The sequence below is a fragment of the Dromiciops gliroides genome, chromosome 2 (assembly GCF_019393635.1).
Source record: "Dromiciops gliroides isolate mDroGli1 chromosome 2, mDroGli1.pri, whole genome shotgun sequence".
NCBI lineage: Eukaryota > Metazoa > Chordata > Mammalia > Microbiotheria > Microbiotheriidae > Dromiciops > Dromiciops gliroides.
In genome coordinates, this window is record NC_057862.1 from 104,839,645 (window position 1) to 104,857,403 (window position 17,759).

The window sequence follows — 17,759 nt, forward strand, 5'->3', positions numbered from 1 at the left end:
CTTAAGAGGTTGATTGGAGCCAATGAATGATCAAGAGAGAGAACAGTGTTAAAGGGGTGAAGGGAGGAGGATTTTTTCCTAGCTCTTATCTGGGAATATGTGCTGGTAAACAACTATGTTACCATATGTTTTCTTTTTACTTTTTACTTTCTTTTTAAAAAAATTATTAAGGTGAAGTGAGTATTCTTTTAAGTGGAATATGTCTGTAACATGTAGTCTGTCATATGGCTTGTCAACACAGCAGTACAAGGCAAGTCCACCGGCGGCTACAAGTACTGTCCTTGTTGGTATGGCTGAGAAACAGAGCGTTTCATTTTCTGTGGCTATTGATTTCAATGCCTTTCCCTATCACTAATGTGCTAACAGGATGATTCTTAAGTAGAATGTTAGGCTCTTGCTTTGATGATGGAAAAAAATCCCTTTTCAGAATAGAATTTGACAGGCTATTGAATGAGAAATCATCAGGATAAGTGAGAAGAGGAGAACAAATCAGCTAAAATTTAGAAGCATGTCCAACTGTGTTTGGTAATACTGGCTATCATTCTAAAGAATTTTTCACAGCTTCTGAGGCTAGAATGAAACCCAAGTCCCCATTTCCTTGTCAGGATGGCTTAGTCAGCAGGACTTGGGCTTCCAGTAGGTTTTTCTTGGGTCTTCATGGAAAGCTGCTCCGAAAGTCTTAGGAGTGGGCTTTGGTGTGAATCAGAGCCCCATCTCTTAGTCTAAGACTCCTTAGGCCTACAACTGCAGAGACATGATAAATGATTCTCTCCAAGATTGGGAAGGATAACCAGTTAGGTGCCCCAGAGGTGGGTCTGGACCAGGGGTTTATTTAATATTTTGATTAATGACCTCAAAGAATGGGGTAAAGAAATGATGAATGAAACTTGGGGATTAGACTCAGTTGGTTGGCATTCAAAGTAAGAATTGAAGTTGTAATAAAAGGAGGTTCCATAGAAATTATAATTTTGGTTAGACATCAAGAGAATGAAGTTTTTTCTTGATTTACTCTATAAAGTAATCATTGGCTATAGGTTTAAGAAGAAAAGTAAACATGAAGAACAATAGCAATGGAGATAAAAATGAATTCTGCCTAGCCATTCATTTTTCCCAGGGGCTAGAACCTAGGAGCATAGATTTAGTTCTGGAAGAGACCTCAGAGGTCATCTAGTCCAACCTTTCCATTTTATACATGTGGAAATGACCAGATACTCTGCTGCAAACTTGGGGAAGGAGGCACTTGATTTGTAGCAGAGAGAATCTCCCCTTTCTGCCCCAAAGTGGAGGCAGTTTTTTTTTTTTATTCTGCTCTCAGTAATAACAAAATAACTAGCATTTATGTAGCATTTTAAAGGTTTATAAAGCATTTTAAATGTTATCTCCTTAATAGTACTTTTGTGCTGGAAAGAGAAAAATTACCTAAATATGAAATTGCTCTATACTATTAAAATAGAATTAGCTGTAAATGGGGGGGGGTCTCATTGATGTACACTTAGGTTTCAGTATAAATTGATCAAGATGGACTTGTGCTTAGAGAATTTTCTTTTATAGAAAATAATTTTATATATATATATATATATATATATATATATATATATATGTGTGTGTGTGTGTATATACACACACATATATTCAGCATCTTTTAGGTGTAACTCCTAAGACTTGGAGGGATATTTTTATTCTTCTCAAGTCTCTGAGACACTAAAATAAATTCTTGATAATTAGAGAAATATAAGATCCTCAACCTGAATGCCTACCCCATGAAAACAAAATAGCAAACCCATTTGAGTACAGTATAAGAATGATCCTAATATCTGGATCCTGGACTTGTCCTCTCATTTAATTGATTTATTTCCCATCTTTAACTTTCATTGTTAAGAGTTTCCAAGTAAGCATTTTCTTTGTATACAATTTTCTGTTCTAAGTAGAAAAAACTTCTGTAGCTGATTTAGGCTTTACTATATAAAATTTTTCTTTCCTGAACAAAGATACCTGGAATGAAATGTAAGACTTGGGAGACTATTACAATAATCAAGGCATAAGGGAGGCAGAGCCAACATGGGGGAGGAAAGACATTAAACACACAGATTTCATGACACAGTTACCCCCAAACAGCAATAAAATAAGCCATGGAGTGGCAAAACCCACAAAAAGATGGCTGAGATTATTTTCCAGATTAAAAGAGGTTGTACTAGGCTGCAAGCAGAATCCAACCCCTTGATCGCACTGACACAGACCCCAAATATTTTGCACAACGGGAACTTACCCACAGCCTCTGAATCAGCTGCAGCACCAGCGTCTTCTGGAACTAAGCTTACCATCAGTTGAGAAGGCTGAACAGCTGGCCCAGGGGGAGGAAAATACAGGGGTGTCTGCAGGACCTGAGGAGAAATTCAGATATCCCGCCCCAGCAGAGAATCAGGAAGAAATCGTGAGCAGCAGGAGGCCAAGGTGGGGAGGGTCACAGGCTCATCAAAGCTAAAAACCACTACATCACTCTGCTGGCTGGTTAACTAGCAAGTTGTCTTGAGGTTACTTTTGGATCAGAGAACAGGCTAGGCGAGAGAAAAACCTGCCCTCCCCCAAACCAAAACAACTGGGACCCTCTAAACCTTGGAACAGTGTAGCTTGGAAATAGAGCCTCACTGTAAGAGGGAGCTAAAAGTCAAGTGAAAAAAGGCAAGATGAGTAAGCTAAGAAAGTTGAGAATAGAAAGTTTCTTTAGTGAAAAGGAAGATCAAGGTGCACCCTCAGAAGAGGATAACAACCTCAGGGCCCCTACATCCAAAGCTTCCAAGAAAACTATGAATTGGTCTCCGACTATGGAAGCGCTGAAAAGGGACTTTGAAGAAAAAGTAGGAGAGATAGGAGGAAGATTTAGAGAAGTGGAGGAAAGAATGGAAAGAGAATTGAGAGCAATGCAGGAGAGCTATGAAAAAAGTCAACAGCTTGAAAAGCCAAATGGAAAAGGAGATAAAAGAGCTGTCTGATGAAAATTATCCCTGAGGACTAGGATTGAACAAATGGAAGCTAGTGACTTTATGAGAAACCAAGACACAGTAAAGCAAATCCAAATGAATAACAAAATAGAGGGCAATATTAAATATCTCCTTGGAAAAACAACTGACCTGGAAAATAGATCCAGCAGAGATAATTTGAAAATCATTGGACTACCTGAAAACCATGACCAAAATAAGAGTTTATACAGCATCTTCCAAGAGATTGTCAGGGAAAATTGTCCTGATATTCTAGAAGCAGAAGGCAAAATAGAAATTGAAAGAATCTACCAATTACCTCCTGAAAGAGTTCCCAAAAGGAAAACCTCCAGCAATGTTATAGCCAAATTTCAGAGCTTCCAGATCCAAGAGAAAATATTGCAAGCAGCTAGAACAAAGGAATTCAAATACTGTGGAGCTCCAATATGGATAAAACAGGATCTAGCAGCATCTACATTAAAGGACTGGAGGGCACAGAATAGGATATTACAGAGGGCAAAGGACATGGGATTACAGCCAAGAATCATGTACTCACCCAGCAAAACTGAGTATAATCTTTCAGAGGAAAAAATGGGACTTCAGTGAAAAAGAGGATTTTCAGGCATTTGTGATGAAAAGACCTGAACTGAATAGAAAATTTGACTTTCAAATACAAGATCCTGGAGAATCATTAAAAAAAAAACGGGAAAAAGAATTCATGAGGGATATTAAAAGATTAAACTGTTTATATTCCTACATGGGAAGATAATACTTCAAACTCATAACAATTTTCATAGTAAGGAATTCACAGAAGACATAGGTCTGAACTGAATATGAAAGGATGATATGTGTAAAGCATTCATGTTTTGTTCTTTGTGGGGCAAACAGGGTGGAATGTCTTATGTCTGGGGCCAGATTTGGGCTTGGAACCTCCTGGGTCCAGGGCTGGTGCTTTGTCCACTGTGCCACCTAGCTAATCCATGATGACATCTTTAAAATAGGGTTGAGGGGTAGGAGGAATAAACTGGGGGAGGGGGAAGGGGAGAGGTGGACTGGGGAGAGGTAGTTCACATGAAGGAAGCAAGAAAAAAGCTTATGGAGGGGAGGGGAAGAGGGGGAAGGAGTGGGGGAGTGAGTGAAACCTTACTATAATCAGAAGTGGCTCAAAGAGGGAATAACATATATACTCAAGTGGGTATTGCAATATATTTTTGCCCTGAGGGAAAGTGGGTAGGGGAGGGGGAGTGGAGAAGAGGGGAAGGAGGTAAGGGTAGATTGGAAAGTAAAAAGCAAAACACTTTTGAGGAAGGTGAAGATATTCTGCATAACTGCACAAGTATGACATTGAGTTTTTGCATTCATAGGGAGCGTTGAGGAGGGAGGTAAGAAGAAAAATTTAGAACACAGAATTAGCTCAAAGACCTTAATCTCATCAGAGTGGGCTCAAGGAGGGAATAACATTTACACCCAATTAGGAGGAGTAATCTATTTAACCCTACAGGAAAGTAGGAGGGGGAGAGGATAAGGAGGGAAGGGTGAAAGAAGGGAGGGTGGATTGGGGAAAGTGGCAGTCAGAAGTAAAACACTTTTGAGGAGGACTGGGGTAAAAGAAGATAGAAAATATAGTAAATATCATGGGAAGGGAAGAGGATGGAGGGAAATAGTTATGATGATTGAATATAACAGCAAAATGTATGGTACATACTTTGCTGGGCTATTGTGAAGACAATTCTTTGTCACGTTTAAGGTACTATATAAAAGTTGTGATGAACAGGGTGCTATCAGAAAAGCCGGGAAAGACCTACATGAACTGAAGCAGAGTGAAATGTACTGTATACAAAATAACAGCAATAGTGTAAGATTATCTGCTGGGAAGCGTGTGGTTATTTTCAGCAAGGCAATGATCCAATATAACCCTGAAGGACTTATGAAAATTGCAACCCATCTACTGAGAAAGAACTGATGGTATCTGAAATCAGATGGAAACACATTTAAAAATTTTTTTTCTCTGAAAATTCCTTAATCTAAAATTTTGTTTTTTAACTGTTTTCTCTCACAACCTTGCTAATATGGGAATGTTTTCCATACTTACTCATGTATAACTTATATTGAATTGCTTGAGTTCTTGGGGGTGGGGGTGGGAAGGGAAAGAGGAAGAGAAGTTGGAACACAAAGTTTTTTAAAAATTGATGTCAAAATTTGTTTTTACATATATTTTGGAAAATAAAATTCTAAACAAGAAAAAAAAAGAAATGTAAGATGGGGAATGCATGCACACTTTTTTGAAATGTGAATTTATTTTCATGTGTTAATAGTCTCAATCAAGGTAAGTGCCTTGCATAAGTAGCATTGAGTACAGAAAAACTAAAGTGAAGCACAATGCATTAATTTAATAATTCTTCCTTCCTCATCAGACATTACCAAAATTGCATCTTTAGCTCTCATGTATAAATATCAAAGAAGAAAAGTCATGGAAAAAATGTACCTGTAAAACCTAAGATGTCCTTGGACATCATTTTTATTTTTATTTTTACTTTTTATTTATTTTTTTTTTTTGTGGGGCAGTGGGGATTAAGTGACTTCCCTAAGGTCACACAGCTATTCAGTGTCAAGTGTCTGAGGCTGGATTTGAACTCAGGCACTCCTGAATCCAGGGCCTGTACTTTATCCACTGTGCCACCTAGCTGTCCTGGATATCATTTTTCCTGAATAATTAACACCAGTGGCTGACTCAGTTTCCCTGTTGAATGTCACTAAGTTAGAATGGACTTGCTTAGCAGAGAACTCAATTCTTTTCTGTCAGTAAAATAGAGTCCTGATTAAACATTGCTTCTGCCTGAATAATGTATTAAAAATAAACTTCATTGCTTAACCAAAAACAAAGGAAAAACTTTACTTGAGGTCAAGAGGATGAGGCTTTCAAATAACTCAAGTAGTACAAATTACCAAGTTCCATACACTCCCTCTCCCATATAGAGCAGCCAGAACCCATCACAGGGTCAGATGCTGGTTTTGATTGGACAGGCTGCTGGATTGTTGCAATATTCCAAATGTTGCTGCCTAGTATCCTCTAAAATTATCTCAGATAAAAAAGGAGAGTCCAAACCAAGCCTCTTATCATTCATTTAGCTCTTACCAATCTGACTTAAAATTTCACACCATACTTTTTCTTTGATCGTGAAGTTCAGGGACAAAGTGCTTTCTGTAATTCTATATACCCCAGGTGTTCTCTCTAACTTGAGGCTATGAACTAGGATTGTTTAAAAGGTTTTTTTTAATAATTATATTTAAATATAGTTTTCTTCGTAATGTTATGTTTTGTAGTGATTTTACAGACATTATTCTAAGAAGGGAGGTCATTTAACTGTCAAAAGGGCCTATGCCATAATAAAGATTATATTATATAATCCATGAATATGCTTGCGTATATGCTTACTTTCTTTGAGAGATCCTTCATGATGTATAGCTCGGCAGAATTATTCCCACATCCACCCAAGGTTTACAAATTTTATAAAACAAGGACAGATAGGTGGCACAGTGGATAGGGTGCCAGACCTGTAAGAATCTTCTAAATCAGGCCTCAGACACTAGCTGTGTGACCCTGGGCAAGTCACTTAACCCTGTTTGCCTCAGTTTGCTCATCTGCAAAATGAGCTGGAGAAGGTAATGGCAAAGCGCTTCAGTATCTCTGCCAAGAAAACCCCAGATTGGGTCACAAAGGGTCAGACATGACTGAAACAACTGAACAAGAACAAAAACAATGACAAAAACAAGGGGACAACTTGTACATCGTGTTTGTTTTTAAAACAACAAAAACCATCGTTAGTTAATCGTTAGCGCTAAAATTAAAAAAAAATAATTTTGTCATTACATATGACTTTTTGGCTTCTGAAAAATGATTAATTCCACAGGTAGTACTTTGGGTTTAACTGCTTTTTCAAGGCCTTCTAATCAAAGTATTCACATCCCAATGGAATCGTTGAGGACAGGCTCTGTTTGACTTTTGTCTTACCTCACCAGCATCTGAGAGGGGAACACAGTGTCTTGAAAATAGGAGGTGCTAAACAAAAGTTGAGAACTATCTTTACATGTAACAGAAAAAATAAAATACCTTATATGTAAAAAAAAAAAAAGAAAGAAAAAGAAAGAAAATAGGAGGTGCTGTTGATTGAGTAATCCTATTCATGCTAAACAGATATGAACCGGGATTACTCACCAGCTAGGGTTACTTGGAGAAAGTTAAATAAATGTTAAATGTGTGTGCTTTAAAATACATACACAGACACACACACACACACACACACACACACACACACATACCATAAAAGAATAGGTATAGTATTTGCACTCAGTTCAGAGATGCAGGGATTGTGGGTCATCCTCAAAAGATGTTACTTTCTATTTTACAAATTGTTTACAAACAATGATACTGCTCTCCTTAATCATTTGCATATTAATGCATAGCACATTTCATTAGGGTTTGTATTCTGGGAATTTTATTTTTAAGACCAACATTAATCAATAAAGATAATATCTGTAAATGAGGTCAAATGACATAATATATGTAAAGAGCTTCACAAACTTTAAAGCACATATAAATTTGGTAATTATTATCCAATCATAAAGGATGTCATTTTTATTCATAAAATTAATCAAATGAGTGATTTTTAATTAACAGTTAAACTTTATTTAAAATTCAAACTTTGTAAAAAAATTCAGAAAGACCTTTTTAATCTTTATCTTCTGGCCTAAAAAACATTGTGTTTCCACCTGGACCCTTATCCTCTAGTACTAACAGGAGGACCCAACGGTAGAAGCTTAGGTGCTAAACAGAGGCAAATCCTTTTAAGATGTAGAATTTGATCTTTTTGCCTTTCTAATCTGTATACAACAGGACCATCTATGCCATAGTAAAAGCAATCAGGAAGAATCAAATGGGGGAAATAATGTTTGGTTGATATGTCCCTGATCAGGGCTGAAGTTTGCTGGTGTCTCCAGGTAGGAATGGGCAACTCTGAAGATAGATCGGAGGAAGGTAGATTGCAAAAAGAACTGGACTTTGCCAAACAGATATGTCACTGGAGCAGGAGAGCATCATGGAAAGAGTCCAGGAAGGGGGTTATAGAAGGACCCTGTACTGCAGTGTGACCAAGTCATGATATATACCTCCCTTTCTCCAAAGCCTACTGAAAGGAGGGGAAAGGGAGCAAATAGGAAGCAGAGGAAGAAAACAGAAATAATGGAGGCAGCTTTGTAAACTTGAGTTCCCATAAACTGGGAAAGCTGATAACCTAGAATTGGGATTCTAGGAAGCTCCACCATAGGGAGAGGGATACTGCCAAATTAGGGTGGTCTTGGTGTATCCTGTATACCCCATTTGGATATTTGTGACAACTTTGTTAACATTTGGTCTTTCTTGATTTACTCTTTCTTTTAAAAAAATATGTATTAGATATCCCCCTACTAAATTCCTCTAATGGGCTTTCTGTAACAAAGAAAAAGACTTAGAACCCAATTTATATGGCCACCAAAGCTGTCAAGGTATGAAGCATAATGTAGCCATTATCTGCAACTGCTACAATAAAAGGAAGGAGGAAAATTTCCTCATTACTTTTCAGAGACTAGGATTAGTCATTACAACCAACTATACAATATTCAGCTACATTTTAATATACTTTTCCTTTACATTGTGGTGATCATTGTATTCACTGTTTTTCTAGTTCTGCTCACTTCCTTCAGGACAGGAAATGGAATATCTGAAGAATACCAAGTTTTGCTCAAACAAAACCAATGCAAGCAAGATTAGAAGGAAAATAAATTTGTGAAATAAACTTTACAGCAAGTGTCCCTGATAAGGGCCTCATTTCTCAAATATTCAGAGATAGGAGTCAAATTTATAAGAGTACAAATAATTCCTCAATTGATAAATGGTCAAATGATATGGACCTGCAGTTTTCAGGTATAAAAATCAAAGCTATCTATAGAGCCATGTGAAAAAAATGCTCTAAATAACTATTATTTAATAAATGCAAATTAAAATAAATCTGATGTACTGTCTCACACCTATCATAATTGTCTAAACAGAAATGATTAATGTTGGAGGGTATGTGGGGAAAGTGGGACACTAATACACTCTTGGTGGAGTTGTGAACTGATCCCACCATTTTGGAGAACAATTTGGAACTATGTCCAAAGGTCTATAAAACTGTCATGTCCTTTGATTCAGCAATATCACTACTAGGTATGTATCCCAAAGAGATTTTTTTTTAAAGTGGAAGAGTCAACTGCTGTCAGACACCATGAAGTCCCTTGCTCTAGGTGTGCTTGTGGTTGTGTCTCTGCTGTGGCCTGTTCCCACTGACAAGGGTTCATTCCACCTAGACAAGGTCAGTAATTTCTCATGGGAAAACTGTGATAATGGGCATGACCCAGTACTGATCACCAGCCTAGGGGTAGACCTATCAGTATCCCTATTAAAGTAACCACTGGCATGGAGAACAAGACCAATGTACCCCTCACTTCTCCTGTGAAAGCAGTATAACTTTGGAGAAAGAAATGGCTCCTGGTTTTTGCTTTCAAATCCCCTGTTTAAAGAAGATTGGAAGCTGCACATATAAAGATATGTGTGAAATAACTGACTCTTTCATTCCACCTGGGGAGCCTTACCCTGAGCCTCTCCATAGCCATGGCCTGCTTTGCCATTGCCCCTATAAAAAGGGTATCTGCTCCCTGCCCAAGACCAGTTTCCAAATGCCCCCCATGAAGATGCTGACCTCTCTCATCAGTGACAACTACTATGTTCAGATTGTTCTAAGCAATAGCAATACATGTCTGGGGTGTTTCAAGATCAATGTCTCTCTCACAGAGAAATGAAGACCATGAACCATGCCTGGAAAGCAAAATTGACCTTCCTTCCAATCATTCCACGAGGCCTTTTCATTTCCCCATCCTTCCTCACCCTCTTTCTTGGGGAATGGCTTTGCTCCCTAGCTATGAAGTGTTCAACCCCACCTACTCTAGCCTTACCCAGGTATCCCTCCTAAGAGCAAAAGTTGAACACTAGTCACTCGAGTAGTCCTCCCAGCTTTCTTCATTCCCAAGACAGTTTCCTCTGTTCTTTTGTCTTCTCACAAAGCTCAGGTTTCAGGGTCTATGAGCAGCTAAATGGAGACAGGCCCCAGGACTCTTCTCCCATGGGGAAACTCAATCAAAGTACTGGTCTATTCTTTGAGTGTTGAGAAGCACCTTCCTGATAGTATTATTTATTAATTTAGCATAGGATCTTTTAAAGTAATGAATTAATGTTTTAAACTAATAATAAGTAACATTTACTTAGTTTGCATAGGACTTTGGATATATTTTCTAATTTTAATGATTCACCTACTCAAGCTTCCCTTGGTTTCCCACCCCCCAGTGCCACTTATAGAATTTCCCCTACCCTCTCTAGCGTGGCGGGCCTTCTGATTGAGTGACTCCATCCTTATGCTTTCTGGAAAAGTAGCAGCCAACAGTATGTACACAAAGTGGATCCTCAGACCGTTTTTAGACAGGGTTCCCCAGGCCTCAGTCTTTCTGGACATCAACCCTAGCTCATTTCGAAAGTGCCTGAGCTGGTAATCCAGCCAGGAGGCCCTGGTAACAGTGACTATACAAGTGTCTTTTTTATACTGTGGAGCCAGTGGCGTGGGAGTCAGTATCTAGGCTTTCTTCATGGACCAAACCATAGAATAGCCCAGGTTGCCCTGAAGCATATGCTGGTCTTCTGAATTTGCCAAAGCTTAGCTAAGGAGTCAAGCCCCTTGGTCTACCATGACCTTCTTTTAAGGGATCGATAGGCATGTGGTTGGAGGTGGGGGAAGCTAGAGCCTGAGTTGGATGTCATTTCCCACTTCTAGGTGGGGGACAGAAGGGCCAGTGAATGACCCTAAGGCTAGGGGAACATAGCAAACTGAAACTGGACTAAAATAAAAGTATATTTGCTCTTCTACAAAAAAATGGTGGAGAGAAGGACCTATTTGTACAAAATGTTTATAGCTGCTCTTTTTTGTGGTGGCAAAGAATTGGAAATTGAGGGGATGCCCATCAATTGGGGAAAGGCTGAACAAGTTGTGATATATGAAAGTAATAGAATACTATCATGCTATAAGAAATGATAAGCAGGCAGATTTCAGAAAATCCTGGAAAGACTTACATTAAGTGATTCAAAATGAAGTGAACAGAATCAGGAGAACATTGTACACAATAACAGCAATATTTTACAATGATAAACTATGAATGACTTAGGTATCCTCACCAATACAGTGATCACAGACAGTTCCAAAGGACTCATTGATGAAAAATGCTATCCACACCCAGAGAAAGACCTGAGGAACTCTGAATGCAGATGAAAGCATACTATTTTAAATTTTATTTATTTTTTCATTATTTTTTTTCTTTTGGTCTGTTTCTTCTCTTACAACATGGCTAATATGAAAATATGTTTTACATGATTGCATATATATAACCCAAATCAAATTGCTTATTTTCTTAGGGAGGGAGAAAATTTGGAACCCATTTTAAAAAATGAATGTTAAAAATTTTCTTTACATGTAATTGGGAAAAATAAAATAATATATATCATTTAAAAATACCAAGAAGGTCAGTGTGCCATCATTATAGGATGATATTGAGGTTGACAGACTAGAAGGAAGGGGATATATGCAGCATAAATAAGGTCAATAGAAGAGGGATTGTAAGAAAGAATAATCAATTCTGCTGTGGATTATGTTGAGTTTCAAATGTCTATAAGACATCCAGTTTGAAATTTACAAAAGGCATTTGGTGATGCTGGAATGAAGCTCAAAGAGAGAGACTTACGACTGCATTTGTAGAGCTAGTAGTAAATTAGAAATGAAAATAAATGATATCAATACACATTGAAATGATAATTGAATTCAAGGGAATTGATGGCACCACATGGAGAGAAGTATTTTTTTTAAATAGAATTTTATCTCACAAAGGAGATTGAGAAGTATTCAGATTGGTATAGAAATGTAGACGTAGTCTGGTTAATGATCTACTTTTCTATTTTCTTAAAGAATATAAAAATATATTTTAGTGGTAATTGCTTTATAATACAGTTTTAGAACCTAGGAGTATTATTCCCCTATCAGTTCTGTTAAAAATGATCATGTAATTATAGATGATATTGTTTGATGAAGAACTTTGAATGATTTGACTCCAAATGAATTCTATGATTATTTTGTATAATTCTATGAGGTAACCTTTTGACAGTTTGATTGATGTAGAACTAAATCTATATAATTAATTTATGTAATATTGTCATTTAACTATGTTCACAACTCTAATCATTTACAATGAATATTTCTTGATTTGTTTAATTATACCTTAATTTCTGTAAAGAGTGCTTTGAAGTTATATCTGTTTAAGTCTTAAGTAAGTTTGTCTTGGTAGTTGATTCCAAGATATTTTATTTTCATGGTTATTTTGTCTATATTAATATTTTATTTTTTCCAAATACATGAAGAAATATTTTTTTTAAAAATTGGAGTTCCAAATTCTCTCTCCCTTTCTGTCCCCCCATTCCTCATTGAAAAGGCAAGCAATTTAATATGTACTAGACATATCCAGTAATGTAAAACATATTCCCATTGTATGGGAAAGTATGCTTTGATGTGCATTCAGACTCCATCAGTTCTTTATCTGGAGGTGAATAGTCTTTCTCTTCATGAGTCCTTTGTAATTAGCTTAGGTCCTTATATTGCTGAGAGTCACTAAGTTATTCACAACAGATCATTGCACAGTATTGTTTTTAATCTGCACAATGTTTTCCTTGTTCTGTTCACTTCATTTTGCATCAGTTCATATAAGTCTTCCTAGGTTTTTTGGAGGCTAACTGGCTCATCATTTCTTTCTTTTTTTTTGGTGAGGCAATTGGGGTTAAGTGACTTGCCCAAGGTCACACAGCTAGTAAGTGTTAAGTGTCTGAGGCCGGATTTGAACTCAGGTACTCCTGAATCCAGGGCCGGTGCTCTATCCACTGTGCCATCTAGCTGCCCCCATTTCTTATATCACGATAGTATTCCATCACAATCATATTCTGTAACTTGTTCAACAATTCTCCAATTTGTAGGTTATTCCATCAATTTCCAATTCATTTTCACCCCAAAAAGAGCTGGTACACCCACACACACACACGTACAAACATTTATACATAGGCCCTTTTTCCTTTTTTATCTTTAGCATACAAACCTTTTAATGGTATTTCTGGGTCAAAGTGTATACATAGTTTTGTGGCCCTTTAGGTATAATTCCAAATTGCTCTCCAGAATGGTTTAATCTGTTTACAACTCTGTCAAGCATGCATTAGTGTCCCAATTTTCTCATATCACTTCAAGCATTTTCTATTTTCTTTTTCTGTCATGTTAGCCAACCTGATGTATGTGAGATGGTACCTCAGATGTGTTTTAATTTTCATTTCTTTAATAGTGATCTAGAGCATTTTATATGTCTATAAATAGCTTTCATTTTTTAAATCTGAAAACTGTTTCACATCCTTTGACTATCAATTCATGGATGCCATTCTTTTAAATATAACTCAGTTCTCTAAATATTTGAGAAATGAGATCTTTAGCACAGAGACTTTCCATAAAAATCTTCCCCCAGTTGTCTTCTTGCCTTCTAATATTGGTGGCATTGGTTTTGTTTGTGCAAACCCCTTTTAATTTAATGAAATCAGAATTATCAATTTTACATCTTGTAATGCTCACTCTCTTTTTTGGTCATAAATTCTTCTGTTATCCATAGATCTGACAAGTAAACTATTCTGTGTTCCCTTAATTTGCTTATAGTGTCACCCTTTATGTCTAAATCATGTATCAATTTTTACTTTATCTTGGTATACAATGTGAGATATTGCTCTATTCCTATTTTCTGCTGTAATTGATGTGCCTCTAGTATAAACTGATTTTTGTTCCAGGGAAAATGTGAGCAAAGTTATGTATGTTTTTGGTTAGCTTTTTCCAGATGATAAGCACAAGTGAGTATTAAAACTTTTCAGAAGGCATAGGCCTCTCTGAATCAGCTTCAGGCATCATGTATGCATACCTGTGAGTGCTTTCTCATTCACTAGGAGAGAGCAAACACAGTGTTTTCCAAAGGAACAGAGGTTACATTCTGAATTGGGTACTCATAGTTCTCTTCCTGCATCTTGGGCTCCTGGACTATGGACCAGGCCTTCTGCTACTTAGTGAATGGACAGCCTCTTGTTATCCTCTTGAATATTCCAGAACATTGGAAATATCTGTATGCACACACAAATATGAAAACATGACATTTCACTACAAGTAAGTTTGGAATTATGAGCACTTAGCATGGTGCCTGGCACCCAGTATGCTCTTTTTTTTTTTCCAGTATGCTCTTAATAAATGCTCTTGAATTGAATTGAGTTGGAGCTATATGAACATCATCACTTCCTCTGTTAGGATGTATGGTGTTAAGACAGAGTTAGTTTTGGAATCAAAATAGATCTGGATTTGAACCCTTGGCACTTACCAACCCTTTGACCATGGACAAAGCAGTTAACTTTGCCACCCTTCAATGTGCTCACACAGAAAATAGGGATAATGATACTTATGTTGTTTTGAGGATAATACATGTAAAATACTTTATTAGCCTTGACAAACCATTTAAATACCTACTTTTCATTGAATAGGTAACTGAACTAAAACCAAACAAGGTTTCCAGTACTTGACATGTGGATGGTCCCCCGAGTTTCTTTAAATAGGCGCTTCAAATCAGATACTTTTGAGATTTCTATTTATTTTCAAGCTTTAACACACCTCCTGTTTGAACAATAGAGCCCCGGGAAAGGTCAGATCCATTCCTCTGACCTTTTCCAATCTGTTAAAAAGTGGCAGTTGTAATCCCATGTCAATTATCTGAGGGGAAGTTACTCATGCAGATGGGATCAAGGTTATTGGAGGGACAACAAACAATTAAGTGAAAAGTCCTGCTCTCTTACTATACTGTTATCCATCAGCAATCCCTGGATGTTTGAAGATTTTAGAATATCTTCTCAAGTTGAAAAGATTTTCTATTGGAAAAAGATGATATGAAATCAACAACACATATTATTCCTATGATTTTAAAAAAAGGTTTTTTTATAATGTCTTTTCCTCTTTCGTTATAGTCATCAGTCAGTGTATTCCCTCTTCAATCAAACCCTCCCTTGTCACAAAGAAAGGGAGTTAAACAAAAACTGGATTAAAGCCTGTGTAACATTCCACACCCATCATTCCTTATTTCTCTCATGAGATGAGGATGAAGCTCATCTCCAAGACCAATTTTGGTTGTAATAATTCATCTGAATTTAAATGCCTTTAAGAAATTACCCTTTATAGTAATTGCATTTATTGTTCTCCAAGTTCTACTTCTTTCTTCATCTGTTTATACACATGCACACACACATATATTTGGGGTGGGGCAATGAGGGTTAAGTGACTTGCCCAAGGTCACACAGATAGTAAGTGTGTGATAAAATAATGGGATCTGGCAGATGCCCAAGGGCACCACCTGAAGATTCATTTGGAATTGATTGAATTGGGTGAGACTGAGATACTGACTGAGAACCAACTTAAGATGGATAAAATCAAGAACATGCCTGGCCAGCCCTGAGTGGGGTATTGTTTTCAGAGGCTAGGGACTATGAAATAAACAGGAGACCACTCTCAACCAGTCAGTTCGGAGGACCTCTCTTTTTGAGGAGGGAGACAGGAAGTAGGAAGTTGAGGGTGGCTCGCTGGATCTCTCTTTTTTGTTCAAGAACTGGCATGTGGCGACAGGGGCAGAACAGAGTAGAAAGATCTACTCCGTGTTTTCTCTATAGAAGCGTAGATAGCTAAATAAAGGTGGCTTTCTCAACTTCTTCATCTTCACTAACTTCTAATACACTTTAATAAATACTAAAAAGCCTAAACTCTTGCTGAATTTATCAGTAATTTTAGCCAGCTTCCCCCCAAAACTGGTGGGGGGGCAGGTTAGGACCCACATTAGATTTTTGACATCACAGTGTCAAGTGTCCGAGGCTGGATCTGAACTCAGGTCCTCCTGAATCCAGGACCAGTGCATTATCCACTGTACCACCTGGCTACCCCCACATATATATTTAATGAATGCCTCATAGATGTCATTTCTGCGATACAGGAATGTTCTGTAACACAAATGTATTCTCATTTTCTCAGTCATTCCCCAATCTTTGGGCACACATTTAGTTTCCATTTTTTGTTTGCATTTTCCTATCACAATAAATTATCTTGTTTATAGCATTTGCCTACAATTGTTTGTATATTATATCCCTGGTATAGCATGTACTGTCTTTTGCTTTCCTTTGCATTTTTAACTCTTGGTACAGTACCTGGCAAATAGTTGGCATTTAATAAAATCTTGTGGGGGTAGCTAGGTGGTGCAGTGGTTAGAACACTGGCCCTGGATTCAGGAGGGCCTGAGTTCAAATCTGGCTTCAGACACTTGACACTTGCTAGCTCTGTGACCCTGGCAAGTCACTTAACCCTCATTCCCTGGCCACCCCCCCCCCAATAAAATAAAATTTTGTTCACTGAATTTATATATATATATATATATATATGGTTCCTTTTCCTCTTCTGATGTCCTATTTCAATGTGCCTCCTCTCAAGACTGTAACATCAATTCTGTGTTTTTTCCACTATTCTTATCTATCCTAAACAGCTTATTATGATAATGTTAATTAAGATCATAGGAATTTAGAAATCATCTAGTCAAACCCCCTCATTGGGAAAGCTGAACCTTAGGGAAGGGAGGGAGGGATTGGAGCAAAGGTCTGATGCCAAATCTTTTGGTTTTTTCTTTTTTTCCTGCAATGCCATGTTTTTACCAATTTTGTAACTGAATCGAATTAAAATGTTAAAATGATTTTGTTTAGAAGTCCATGAGACCCTTTGTAATAAGCCAAATCACCTTAAATGAAATGAAAATAAACTGAGGAGCCAGTACTTCAAGAACCCTGTGAATTTATCACAAGTAGGGGAACACAGCTGTGTGGAGGGTGTAAAAAAGAAAGTGAAAACCTCCAGTAGATAGAGGGAAAATGAACAAGAGGAGTGAAACTCCATTCAGTAAGAAGCAGAGAACTTTGTATACTCGAGGCAACAAAGCCGTGTTTTTAGAGTTGGGGAAGAAGGGAAAACAGAACACATCCAATACCACAAATGGATCACCCACTCTTAAGGATGCTAAAAGTAATTCAGAGGTATTCTAAGTGCTCTAGTGCAAGTGAAGTGCCTTTCCTCTTCAAAGCTCAAAGTAGCTTTTTGGGGGGCTGCTTCCTTCTCCTCTTCACCAAGAGAACATAATTTAGTCTCACAGGCTACAGCAGTGAAGTATTTGAAAGGCAAGTTCAACATTTTAAAACGCAGACACAGATTAGAAACCTGAAGACCTGATGGAAATCTGTGACAGCAAACGACCTATTAGGCCATCCAGTCCCACTCCCTTGGGATATGAAAAAGCAGGATTCTGCTTCTTCATGGCTGCTTTCTAGTACTTTGTCTGGCCTAGTTTTAATGACTGAGGTGCTCCAAGCCCCAATGCTTCCCTGGGGATGTGTTTTCGCTATCTAATAGGCTTGACTCACAGAATTTTTCCCCCATCAGCCAAAGGTTTCTTAGCTTAATTTAATTTCACATTTGCAGGGTGAGAAAGGATGAAGGAGAATAATATTTAAAAAGCCAAAGATCCCAATATGTG

At 37.5% G+C, this 17,759-nt stretch overlaps 1 protein-coding gene and 1 pseudogene across 6 annotated transcripts in view; both read left to right on the forward strand.

The window, feature by feature from the left end:
* SORCS1 (sortilin related VPS10 domain containing receptor 1) overlaps positions 1-17,759 on the forward strand; it is a 766,642-nt gene that overhangs the window by 136,087 nt on the left and 612,796 nt on the right. The gene's annotated exons all lie outside the window — the stretch shown is intronic.
* LOC122743271 lies at positions 9,275-9,848 on the forward strand (annotated as a pseudogene).